The following is a 12731-nucleotide window of genomic DNA, read 5'->3' as shown; positions in this document are numbered from 1 at the left end:
CCAGACATTTTCAGGGTCGCACTCTATAGATTTTTGCTCGCGGCGGCGCAATCTTCCCCTTCTTGCCTTGTCCATTTGACCACAGATTCTAATTATTAAGGTTCTGGTTTGAACATATTGAGGGAAAACAATCTGCGGTTTTCCTTGCAATTTAAAAAAAAATCAAATTTGATGGAGATTGGTGCAAAACCTGCGAGGAAAATAAAGACACAAACAGATTTGTGTCTCAGGTGCAAAGGGTTGACGATTCTGAAAATGGAAGGAATCTCAGCAATTTCGAATGATAAATTTCATTTACCACCCCTTCGAAGGCAACCAGAAAGGATGACAATTCAATAACCCAAGAAACTCTCAGCAGGAAACGTAACTATATTTGATTACATTTTAACAAAACTGCATCTGTTATGAATCTCAAGCTTGTTTGTGGCTGGGCAATTTGTGGACCGAGTAGAGTGGGATATGAAATGTGATTACAGAACCTTATCCTCATCTTTAAAAACCATCGGGGCAGATAAGATCAGGATCCTTTAAACATTTAGAGACAGGTTTGCAGAGGACCCTCAATATTGATTTCGGCTTCGGCTATAGGAAGATTAATGGACAATCGATACAATTCATCAGACGATGGAAACGAAAGTTTCCAACTATTTCAAGTACACGTTCAAAACTATATCCACAAAATGCTCTTTAAAGAGTCTTTAGTCCTACTGGACCACCAATTTCTACGCCTCACTTGCTCCATCCGGAGGTAAAACTGGTTCCTTGCCCCAGATTTTGGTCAGTGGTTGGCTTTATTTCTGCCCGGAATTAAACCCGATTGTGGTTTGGCCATATCGCCTCCGATATTGAAAATCACTTCCTTTGCCCCAGGTCAGCGGATGCGATTATAAACTGATTACAAAATTGCCTCAGACTGTCATGTGCAAAGTGTAGGATGCATTCAAAATCGAAACAACGACCACTGAAAGCGAGATTTCGGCGAATTCATCTGCATGCTTTTCGACTGCCAACAGTGAAAGTCCTCCTAGATTGAATAGATCAAGAAACCAACCATCTCCGTCAATGGACGCTGGGGGCGCTGTTATATTTCGTTGGTTCCCTTGAGAAACGTGACAGTACTATCGTCTTCTTTACAACGCTACGGATATAGCACATTAACTGATGCAGAAAAAATGTAAGCTAGAATTGTTATTGTCGTTTTCTGTACATAACACTGCTTTTTTATATGAAAAGACTTAGGGGAGAAAACTTATTCAATTTAGGGGGAATGCCCTTATATTAAGCTGTGTATAATTGGTGCTAGGCCCATTGAGGTTTGAGGAGCAAGGCTATTGTTAAACGAAAGTGTACGTAGGGCGTTTTAACTATATCGGAGTAATTCCAGAAATTAAGGGTCCATCCGACATATGATTTTGTAAGTTCAGAACACATTTTCTAATTTCCAAGAGTGATGACTCAATGCAAATTACCTGTCAAACAAATAGTAATAGTTTGAAACCAATTCCGGTGATATTTCCATGTCAAATAACAAAGGTCAGATGTAACAGGGACACAAAAATGTCACACTATTGGACCCCTGTTTTCTAGAATTATCCATTAAGATTTCTCAGCTTCAGCCAAACTGCACGAGTTACAAATGTCAACTTTGAGGATTTGTTTTTATTGTGCCGTACTCGTTTCAGTTTCTATTGATAAGCGGTAAAAAGCCAACTATTAATATTATTCTCGCTAATTCTATTGGGCACATTTATGTCATCTTTTATATGATCACCATTAATTAAATATTTGCATCCCCCCACATATAATCATTTTACTCAGTTTCTTTTCATCCTGCGAGGGAAACTTACGTCAGGTCGAAAGTCTTTTTTGTCCCTGATTTTATTAACGCCTGTCGGTGTTAATTGGCGCGTACTCGAGTCACATGAAGTGCGGGACGCTTTGCCGCTTCATTCGGTACAGACAGTACCGCAGCGCCGCCGCTAAACCACTGCCGACACGGGGGTCAATTTTGCCGGGGCAGCGTTTCCCTGCCGCCGCGCTGTCGCCAAGGGTATGGGAAAATCTGCTCAATGGATAGGGTTTTTTTTATTTACCGCAAACCCCGGGGCTTATGAGGAGTCTGTCTTACGGTTACGATAATTAATTACATTATTTTCTTGATGATTTTTCCCATTCGCTGCATGGAGACACTACACGGACGGTTGTAGCTAGAAAAAAAGTGCTATTTGGAAATCGTGTTGCAGTTTAAAGTGCGTACTTTTATTGGTATGTAAATAAGAGGAAATCTGAACTTTTCATTGAGCGATCTATTCTTCAGATAAGGTTTCAGTTTTGAGAAACAAAATATTGAAAACGACAGTAAACTTTTTTGACAGTGCTAATTTTGAACTATGTCGTGGTCATTCTAAATGAATTGAACGATTTCGGAAGAAGCCTTGAGTTTGCTAACTAGAAATAAATGTCTTCATTTTAACTGTCTCCATTCATTCATGTGCAATTTGAAGCACATTTCTGACATGGCCTTTTCTATTGTCCCCATCGGAAGCAACCAAATTGTCTTTCATTTCCTTCTGCCATGACATGGATTGAAAATCAGGAATGCGTTTTCCCAAATGCAAATAGTTTGTCCAGCACCGCCTTGTCTTAAAAAATGGTATCAAAAGCCAGCACATGAGCAAATAGAAAAAGGCTGCCAACTTTTTTCCCCGAAGAAATTGAGACACAAACGCAATTTCAACGTACAGAGCGCTTATGTCAGAGCATGACAGCGCTTGGTTAACCCTAAATCTGTCTCTCCAACAGTTCAAGAACAATCATCAAGTCCCAACTGTTTTTCAATTGGCCCTTGCTTAATTCAGCGCAAACCTTCGGCGAAAACAGAGGGAGAAAATAGACCCTAAATTTCAAGACTGCAGATCTTTTTTCGTCCCTTACCCAGGGAACATGGATATTGAAAAGATCCGTAACACAACATCCTACATTACGCTGATCGTAGCTGTGCGCCGTTTCACAGCGCGGTGTTCATTTGATTGTCATTGAACAGCGAGATTGGAAGGACCATGCAAGCGTGAAGCTGCATCGCCGAGATTAAATCGCTACGAACCGGGGCGGTACGATCACACGGACCCGCTCAACTATCCCCGGGCCGCTCGTACTACTAACGAGCCTCCGTGCCAATATGATTGAATCCCATCACGTGGGGGCCAGTGGGATGTCTTGACGTCATCATTGTGATCAGGTTGAAGGTCAGTTCAAGTGTAAAGCCAGGTAACCTGACCGACGAATAATGAACTTGAAGTAAATGGTGGTGCGGCACCAGACCTAATGATACATCTGTCAAGATTCTTACTACAAATTAGAAACGACATCAGGAAACAGACTAGAAGAAAAACAGACAGTAACAGCATCCTAGACAAAATAAAGAATGTATGAGAGGGTGAGGAACTCGACGTCGAGAAATATAAATTGAAAAAGGGTAAAACCTTATTTATGAAATACAGACGTGATGAAAAAGAACCACAACAATTTTTTAAAACAATTCTTTCAATTCAAAGATGATTGGGCATGAAAACCTTGAGCCAATTCCAACGCATATATTCTGCGTGAGTTTATCACGGTACATCCAGAAACTTGTTGGATAGCTAGCTCTGTCTGCAAAATAACTTTGACCCCAACTTTTTTTCGACTACCGGTATTAACTAAATATATTGTATTTGTGAAGCTTGTGGCGTCTCAAGGTCGGCCAACCGGAGCTTGGTGCTGCCGAAGAATAGCTGGCCCTAACCACAGGATTTACTATTGTCCTGGGGCACTTTGATCGCCGAACTATTGCCCAAGGGGGAACAGCATAGAAACTTGATTTGTTGACATAAAAGCGGAAAAATATTAATACAACGTACTGATTGGAATATGCATTTCATAGAACGCTGTGAAAAACAAATATATATTCAGCTTTTTCGAAGAAACACCGAGGAAGGGTACGTATTTATTATCTTTTTTAATCTAACTAAACATGTCTGGTTTCATTGTAATTAAACAAATATTGCCCCCCCCCCAATAATTTGGTTGAACATTCCCAAATGATCAGGGCATTTTAAGCATAATTTATCCTCACCTTTAAGAGCGAAACTTCTATTATGAACAATTTAAGCATTTGAAAACAACACGGAGAATGGCCATATATCTGCTGAAACAGCACAACTTGCAATTGCAGCCGAACGTGAATTCAGCGCAAGAACGAGAAGTGTTTGGTTCAGACTGGACGGCGTTTTCCTCGGTTGATAATTCTTGGGGACATCGGGGTATGCTGTGTCAGCCAAAATATGGTAATTTGGGGTAGCGGAAGGACCTTTGAGAAATTGCCGCCAATTAGTGCCAACAAGCTGCCGCCAAACCTAGACCAATAATCTGTTTACTCAAAGCCCTGGATTACATTTATTACAACTTTAGGGCCTATGGATTATTGGTTGTTCATTTTACAAAATCCTTTCTCTCTGGACTTTCTAGAGACAAGCCTTTGTTTCCCTTCTGCCCCTGAGACCAACACGCGGCCTTTATTTGCCAAGAGGTCTTTCGTGTTCGACCGTTCGGGACAATTAAAATTTAATCCGACGCCACATTTGCCACTGATCTGTTTTTCTAAGCCCAGGATTACATTAAAAAGGTCATGTAGTTTTTGGCCGCGGGATTTTTGCCTCTCGGAGGTCGAATTTCCGTTTGCAAACTGAAGGCATTGTTTCTGCTCCTGCCGCGCATTGTGCTATACTTACGACAATTGTCCGTCGTACAGCTCGCCAGCTCGATTTTCAACTGTGCCGCGCTTTTGAATTTGTACACAAACTGTTGGTTACACTCTGCTCGTTGTTTACAGAGGCACTTGTGGTTTATCGAGATCGGCAAAAAATGAAAGGTTCGTGTTTTTTCAATCCGGAAATGCTGACCACCAATTCTGGGGCTAGAAGTATGACCTTTTCATGACCTGCAACGATTCTTTGATTGAGATAGTACTTTTACTCGAATCTAACAGTACATGCGAGCAGCCGAACCTTCGAAGAATTGGTAAATTCTTTATCTGAACAAAAAAATCACTTCCCTGAAATGAAATCAAAGATTTGTCAGAGAAATGTACACTGCGTAATACCTGTCAGACAACTGAATCGGATATGCGATCAACCCTTGGCACTGAATTGCCATGTTCGGGCAGCAGAGACCAAAACAGGTCGCTACGGCTGCAGTTACGTCTAATGTCAGCTTGGGCATTCTGCAACCTGGAAAGACCACAAGTTATGCCCGCCACCTATTGAGCTAAAATGTGAAGATTATGGTATAATTTTGGCTTTCACGTAAGGCAACCTTTAAACAAGAAAACTTGCCAGCACCGTCTCTGTGTCCACCACATCAAGCTAGAGACTTGTGCATGATGAAGTTGGAGGTTAACAACGGCAGACATGATCGAAAGAGGGCGCTCTGAATATAAAAAAGTGCACTTGCTTGAAATAAAAAAAACCCAAAACGCCAAGTCCCGAGGTCTTAGAATTTTTGTGTTTTGCTTAGTGGAGCATATTTTCTTGGTCAACCTTTGCGGTTCTTCTTTTGGCGCTAGGCTGTCCGCAATAATCCGGAAGTGGTTCATCTACATATTACGCCATCTTGAATGGCATGAACTTGGCGCTGAACTATTGGGTATTATTATGACAATCAAAACGGCACAGAGGGTATTTATACCGCCTGGGGGCGTGGTGGCGATTGTGGGGGAACCGGCGTGAAAGACTGGATTTCCACGAAGCGTACGGTGCACCGCACTCCCTCTTCTATCTACGAGAAAGGATGAAATGGACGCCTGAATTTCATTGCTCTTAGACAAGCATGACTTTTGTTTCATGTTTATCGAATAGGCCTATTGGCGGCAAGGATTGAGTCCAAAACCGTGTGAATAATATGTTAACATATAGCAAAGCAGATGTCTGTTGGAGACTTGACATACAGTAAGGGTAAAGGCCCAAGTATCTTTCAGATGCTACAGGATAGCGATGGCGCTCTATCCGCGTTCATGATGAAGGGCACAACACATATCGTCCCAAACATCTACCAATGCCGGAATGTCAGAGCCTTGTATCAATCAGATTGGGAGAAAACCGCAAAGCGGTTGTAACCGTCAAGTTACCAGACGAATTGAGTCAAAGCAGTTTCAACAATCTACGGCACGGATCGCAACGTTCCTTGCACGATGACTAAGAACGACAGCGTCGACATAAGCAACCCAGCCGCTGCGTAAAACTTATTTATGAGGTTCTCAAAAGGAAACTTCCAATCTTTTAATTTGTACACAAAGCTTCTTGTTAATGACGCCGGATTAAAACAAAGACTACAGGTGATGAAAGTATAATGACCTGACACATGAAAACACACAAGGTCTCGCAGAAATCTCATGAAATTTTCAGCATTATAACAGAAAATGTCGATGAAGGAATTGGAATTTGCTGGTAACTGGCGGCGAGGAAACAAGGGGACGACGCACAAATGGATTTTTCTTAATAGTTGGTTTAATTCCGGGGGAATCGTGGAAAACCAATGTTCATGGCGATTTTGTCGCCCAGGGCTGGTAGATGGGCCCGCTGCCTCTGTACATATGTGAGATGTGAACTTGGAGTTGAATGCTATAGAGCAACCGCTTTGCCTAGCGCAAGGAGACAGACTCCGCGGCGCCGAATTAGTGCCGCTAGGCTGACCAGGCACGGGCCCTGGGGGCAGGCCGGGACGGAGCTGCTTTTTCCTCCCCGTCTCCGTCCGGAGCTAGGCGCGCTCGATCTGCTTAGCTGCGCCGGTGCTTTCCTTCGGACGGGTCTTTATACCGGTACCTATCCCATAATGGCGTTTGAGGGTCCATTCTTTCCCGGGAAAACCTAATGGGTTTCTGAGCAGCAAAACAAATATATGATGTCATCAAAGAAAAAGGTGAGAAACCCAGATGTGTGAGCGAAATGAAAGTAACTGCTTACGAAGGTAATTAGGAATGCAAATAAGGCGTTTTTCGGATCCCTTTTTCAGCGTTACGGTACGAACGCAGTCCTTCAGCGTCTAGAGGCGACAGTCGAGGAGGGTAACCAATTATCTTTTATGATGAGAAAGAGAAGAACATTACTAACTCTTAGGAAACCTCACGAAACGAGGGAAAAATCAGCCTTGGCAAGAGTCGAACCAGGGTCTCCAGAGAGCAAGGTACAAAGACAGCACGACAACACTGGCCCATCAGTCACTACATACTTCTCACACGCATGCATCTTCTCAGAAAAAAACAAGGAAGCGAAACGTGCGGTTTGGAACGTCGGAGATTTCTTTGGTGATTTCAATACTGGCGTTTCACAGTAGTGCGCCTCCAAGAGTTTGCAATGCGTTGGCCAATCACATCGCTCAAAATCTGTCAATCCTCTGAAACATGCATTGGATTGACAGGTTTCGCATACTGTGATTGGTCAAAGCGTTGTGAAACTTTGAGGCGTAGTATTGTGAATCGCCCGTATTGGGTAAGAACTGCAAAGCGATTAACCGAACAGACTCCACCGAAAAAGCATTCGTTCTAACCACCAAAACGATCCCATGAACATGGCGAATGTGACGGAGTTTGGTATGCTTGTCAATTTCATTTTATTTCTGCAAATTTAAGCCACTGACGCAAAACACTTCTGAGCAATGTATACGCGGCTTTCTGATAAGGATTAGTGAACTTTGTTAACATGGAAAGGGAGCCCATACGACACAACATTGCAAAGCAATTTACTCTGTATTTGTTGAGGTTTATCATACGAGTGAGGTATCACATTATTTACTCTCAATTTGCTAAAAAGCTTTGTGCAAGCACACTTTGGTTGTTGCACAATCACCTAAGGCCTACACAAGCATAACGTAACGCACACACCGTTTTGTGTACATGTAGTCGATGCTTGCTGAAAAATATCAGCACGTGCGCGAAAACCTTCAGTGTGACGCGTGCAGGTTTCACGCCACTCGGTGTACAGGATGATTGTAGCGGACTTTCCAAAGCCCGTGACAAATCCCGTGATTTGATGATCACAGATGGATGCGCATGCGATCATCAGATCCTCGGGATTAACGGTTAATCACCCTTACCCTCAATCCCAGACGCTATACAGGCTCAACTCCGCGGAAGAACGGCTGAAACCACGCTTGCCTTTTTGGCGTAGCTCCATTCCACATGTTAGCCGGCTAATGTCCCGTGTTTAACCGCCGTCGTTAACCATTCTCGGCTTAATGTTGTGACGTTCGATGAAAATGTTTTACCTCTCAGCTTAACGAGAGAATTGTTCAACGTCACAAGTACAGCGCGAATTTTCTGTGGGTTTCAAGTACTTTTCACTGTCGGGAGTCAAAGTGGAGATTAAAAGCCAAATCTGACTGTTTTCGGTCTAACGAAAATAACGTTGGCGAAATTAACTGGCGTGCTTTATCAGCCGAGAATTAAAGACGCGCGCCCATTGCTGTAATTTTCCATTGTTCCCTTTATTGTTGTCCGTATTCACAGTTCCACGAAAACTTTTCTTTGCATGGGAGAATTCACAAAGTACTGATATTTAAGGGACTGATATTCAAAGAAATCAAACTACTTCCCAAATCTGAACCATGAAAGATCAATTTTGAATGTGAAGATTGAAAAATGCTTCATGTAAAAGGCAAGCCTCGGTAAAACACTATCTTTGGTCGATCTGTCCCTTCGTCAACATGTCTGTTTAACTATATACGACGAAATCAATAACAACAGAGTTTAATATTCAATCTTTCAGCAGAATGCGGTGTAATGTAGTCAGTTTTCCATTTCTATAACCAAGTTTTTGAAGGAAAATGCTTGTAAAGCGTAAGCATATTTCTTCCCTCGTAGCAAATTCATGATAAACAGATTAAGCATTATTTTCTGGTTAAAGTGCAGCTGGGATATATCCCTCTCGAAAATTCCGAAGATCCTCCCTTCGATAGTCGCTCAGTGACACAGAACACGTGTACATATACACACCTGAAGCATGCATAACGCCCGCCACCCACATCAACGCCATTCCCGGATCACAGAGGACAGGAAGCGGAGCGGAAGAGCATTGCTACGCCGAGCGAAAACGCAAATCAACGCGGCAGGAAGAGCCTCGCTCGCTGGCTGCTGAGAGACCGCACGTTGGCACGACGGGTGATCTTACAACGCGCGCCTCGAAGCTCAATATGTTCATTCGATGCTGGAATCTTTGCACTTTCCGAGAAAGAAGCTCACAAATTCTAGCTCGTTATTATTTAAGAAGCAAAATGAAACGAAAAGGGTTAAACTTCCTTAAAAACAATAATGTAGGCCTAGGCCTTGAGTGCTGTGCCAAACGATGACGTATGGTTTAAACGATGTATTATTGTTCCATTATGTTTTGTTACTTAACATACTGCAAAATGATACCAAATAATAGTCAATATCATCGAAAATGGGAACAGCTTTTTAAAGCTAATTTAAATTAGAGGAAAAACTGCGCGGCTGTATAAGCAAAGTAAGTTTCTACAACGGTGACATTAATTATTCCATCGTAGTATGCAGTCCGTGTGACCGTAAGAAGACCTCATTTCGTAACCAAAAGAGTCATCAATAATGCAGATGTTTCAACACAAATTAAGTCACATGAAATCGTCAAATATTTATCATCAAATGCAACTCCTGGCCAGTCATTCGCTCGAAAGTTTGCCCTCGTTTCATTTATTCAATGCGCAATTTAATGGCAACACCCGTGTCCTTCAGTTGTCTGTGTAGGTGTCTGTTTTGTTTAGGTTGGGCATGGTTTTCAGCACTGAAACGCGGCTTGCATTATATTCATAGGATAATCGAATAAATTCCTGAGAAGGATAAGATTATAAAAATCACTTATCTTCTGCTACAGTCATTTTTTACAGTATCATTCGGGCAGTACGGAATAAGCGAGCACGCTTTTCCGCGCGACAAGCCAAGACGAGGAAGTGTGGAAGATTATGGGGCTAAACCCCCTCCATTCTCAAGGTGAGTCTGGTGTTGCCATTTGCTAATAAATTGAAGCAAGGACTCCAGAGGAGGGTTATTCATAAAATATGACGAGCAGAACCATGAGCAGGATAGGGAAGGATCCAATCAAGCGAGCGTAGGGCGCAGGCAGGCATAGGTAACGCGACAAATAGCCGTAATTAAGCCAGATGAGGTTGACGCGGTTTCGCACGTTCTTATTCTGTATAGCGAAAGAGATGAGCTGCTGGGTTTAAAGAGGAGTTCCTAGTTCTACCTCACACGTTAGATCGAGCTAGGCAAGGCTTTTTGTTGTCTGGTTATTTGCTCTTTCGTTTCAATGTTTACTGACACGAAAGTATTATCTTGCTGTTACGGGAGGCTCGACAAGGGAGAATCGTTACTTGTGCCGCTTATGAAGTGAACATTGTAGGCTATGCTGTCGTCTTCATGTTTGTTACGTTTTGGTATAAAGTGCGATATTGTTGCTTTGTCATAGCTACAATTACTGTTGTTGAGAATGCAGATGCTTTACCTCTATGTAAAGGTTATTCCATTTGTCGGTATGAATGCGATATTTGTTCACAGCTGAGAGTATTTTCATTTATTTTCCAGCGATAAACTTGCGGGATGAGAGATGCTTTCCGTAATTAGGCCTAAATTGAGGAGCGTTCCAACTTCACTCTTGGAATAGTCTTATACCAAGAGCAATCCACTACACAAATCATACTTTAATGACAGAGAAAAAAATCATCATCTTTCTTGCAGCTGTAGCATTTGGTTCGATGGTTATTTATGCTTTTGAATAATACATGTACCACTCTTGAACTAACGGTGAATGGTTAGGGCGCCCTCTTCCAAGTCCAGCTTACGAAATACACAGAGTGACAAAAATCCCTTTTAATAACAGCCTCTGTCGGTTCATCGGGACAGTAATCAGTACCAAGCGCAATAGAAGAGGGCGTGTTCTTTTTTTGGGGGGGGGACTCACCACATTTATGTCTGTGGGACTCACCGCATAGATGCGCGTTCATAATGGAGATAAGTGACGTGTTTGACGCGGACCACGCTGCGTAAGCGTAACAAATTTATTCCTTAATGTAAGGTATTTGTGTACACGCAGAAGGCGTACAAGAACCTGCTCGGAAAACATACAACCATCTGTCTTTCTTTTCCCGTTTGGGGGTGCACTTGAAATAAGGCCGGATTGTACTGGTCTCATTTTTGACAAACTCGTTCGTTCAAAAGGTTTCTTTGATGACTTGTTTAATGCTGAATAGGACAGGGAAATGTAACTTCTGATTAGTTTATTGACCATAATGAGGGCGCTGTTACATTTTCGCGAGGCGCAAACTCTAGCGTTGGGATAAAACGTCGTAGTCACTGATTACATGAGTTTTGTTCAGCCAATCATTGTGAGAAGGATTCTTTTCATATTCAGGCATTCTTGACCATGCTGTATACTATATTAACTCTCAGACTGCAGAACTTGACACTTTGCAAGTCTGCATTATCATTTGAAACGGGATCTGGCTTGATTGGTTACTCGGAAGAAAACAAGCTAACTGGATTTCGCGCACTGTGATTGGTCGACCCGTTGCAAACTCTTGGAGGCGCTCTTTTGTAAAACGCCTGGGCGCGCCCGTATTAAACAACTACTTGTAAAAGGATTAATGCAATCCTCGAACAACACTGTCACCATGGTTCGGAGCGCCCTCTCCAGTAAAACAAGAAGATCACATTATGAAGCAATGACGTCGACGGCTTTGATCAACTGACGAGGTATGATGTTTCCGAAATGGCAGTGAAGGTGAAGGACAAAAAGGCGGTTGGTGAAGGGATAGAAGCAGCTTGCAAGGTCAAGCAAAAAACAAAACAAACACAAGACAAAACAAAAACAAAACCCAAAAACCGCAGAACATGCACCATTTTCATGAAGGGGAAATCCATAGTCTTGATAGGTGATGAAATTCACGCTTTTTCAATGCAAAAGGCTAATACACAACGGCATTATTTCAGAACCAGTTCTATGTATTTGCAATCCGTTTTCACAAAGAAGTGATCTCCAGAGGCAAAACATGGAAAAAACATGGAAACATCCAAAAAGTTAGCTTACCCGTGAAAGCATTTTGAATGTTTTATGTCATAAGAACCACCGGGTACAGACAGGTGTTAAAGAACAAGTTCCATTCAACACTATATAGGAGAAAATTTAAATATTTCAATCTTAAATTACATCAACCATTCACTCGAACCTAAGCTACTGAAATCCGACCCATTTTACCAAAAAGTACCGACAACGATTCAAGTTGTAATACTGTTATATTGTAGGTAGAGAAATTAGAGAGAACTAGAAATGTGGATGTATTGAGTTATCTTTCGATGCTCACGGCATGCATCTGAAAGAACCTAGCAAGAAATACAATTTAGTCCTCTGTTAACTACATTAGGGAATAAGTAAGAAATGTCTCTGGTAAAAGAGCTAGCTTCCTACAGGCATTAGTCTCACTGTCCTTCTTACGCTTGACAAAGCTAATTTCTTTTTTCCAGAACGTTCACAGTTGCAAATTAAACTCACGCCATTAGCTCGCGTACAGCGTCGATTAGCACGCAGAGGTATCTTCGGTCGTAATGGCCGACTTATCGTTACTTGATTTGACCGCCGAGCTCTCAAATCACATCTGACCTAAAACACTCAACTATAAAAAATCAAACCAAC

The 12731-nt window shown here is 42.2% G+C and overlaps 1 protein-coding gene across 1 annotated transcript in view; it reads right to left on the bottom strand.

Annotated features, from left to right (window-relative positions):
- pax6 (paired box 6) overlaps positions 1-12731 on the bottom strand; it is a 115235-nt gene that overhangs the window by 102325 nt on the left and 179 nt on the right. The gene's annotated exons all lie outside the window — the stretch shown is intronic.

Source organism: Acanthaster planci, linkage group LG20 (genome assembly GCF_054643075.1).
Source record: "Acanthaster planci isolate LZ-2023a linkage group LG20, COTS_SCS, whole genome shotgun sequence".
NCBI classification, from domain to species: domain Eukaryota; kingdom Metazoa; phylum Echinodermata; class Asteroidea; order Valvatida; family Acanthasteridae; genus Acanthaster; species Acanthaster planci.
The sequence above is the reverse complement of the archived record's forward strand: the minus strand, read 5'-3'. Positions and strand labels throughout refer to the sequence as shown.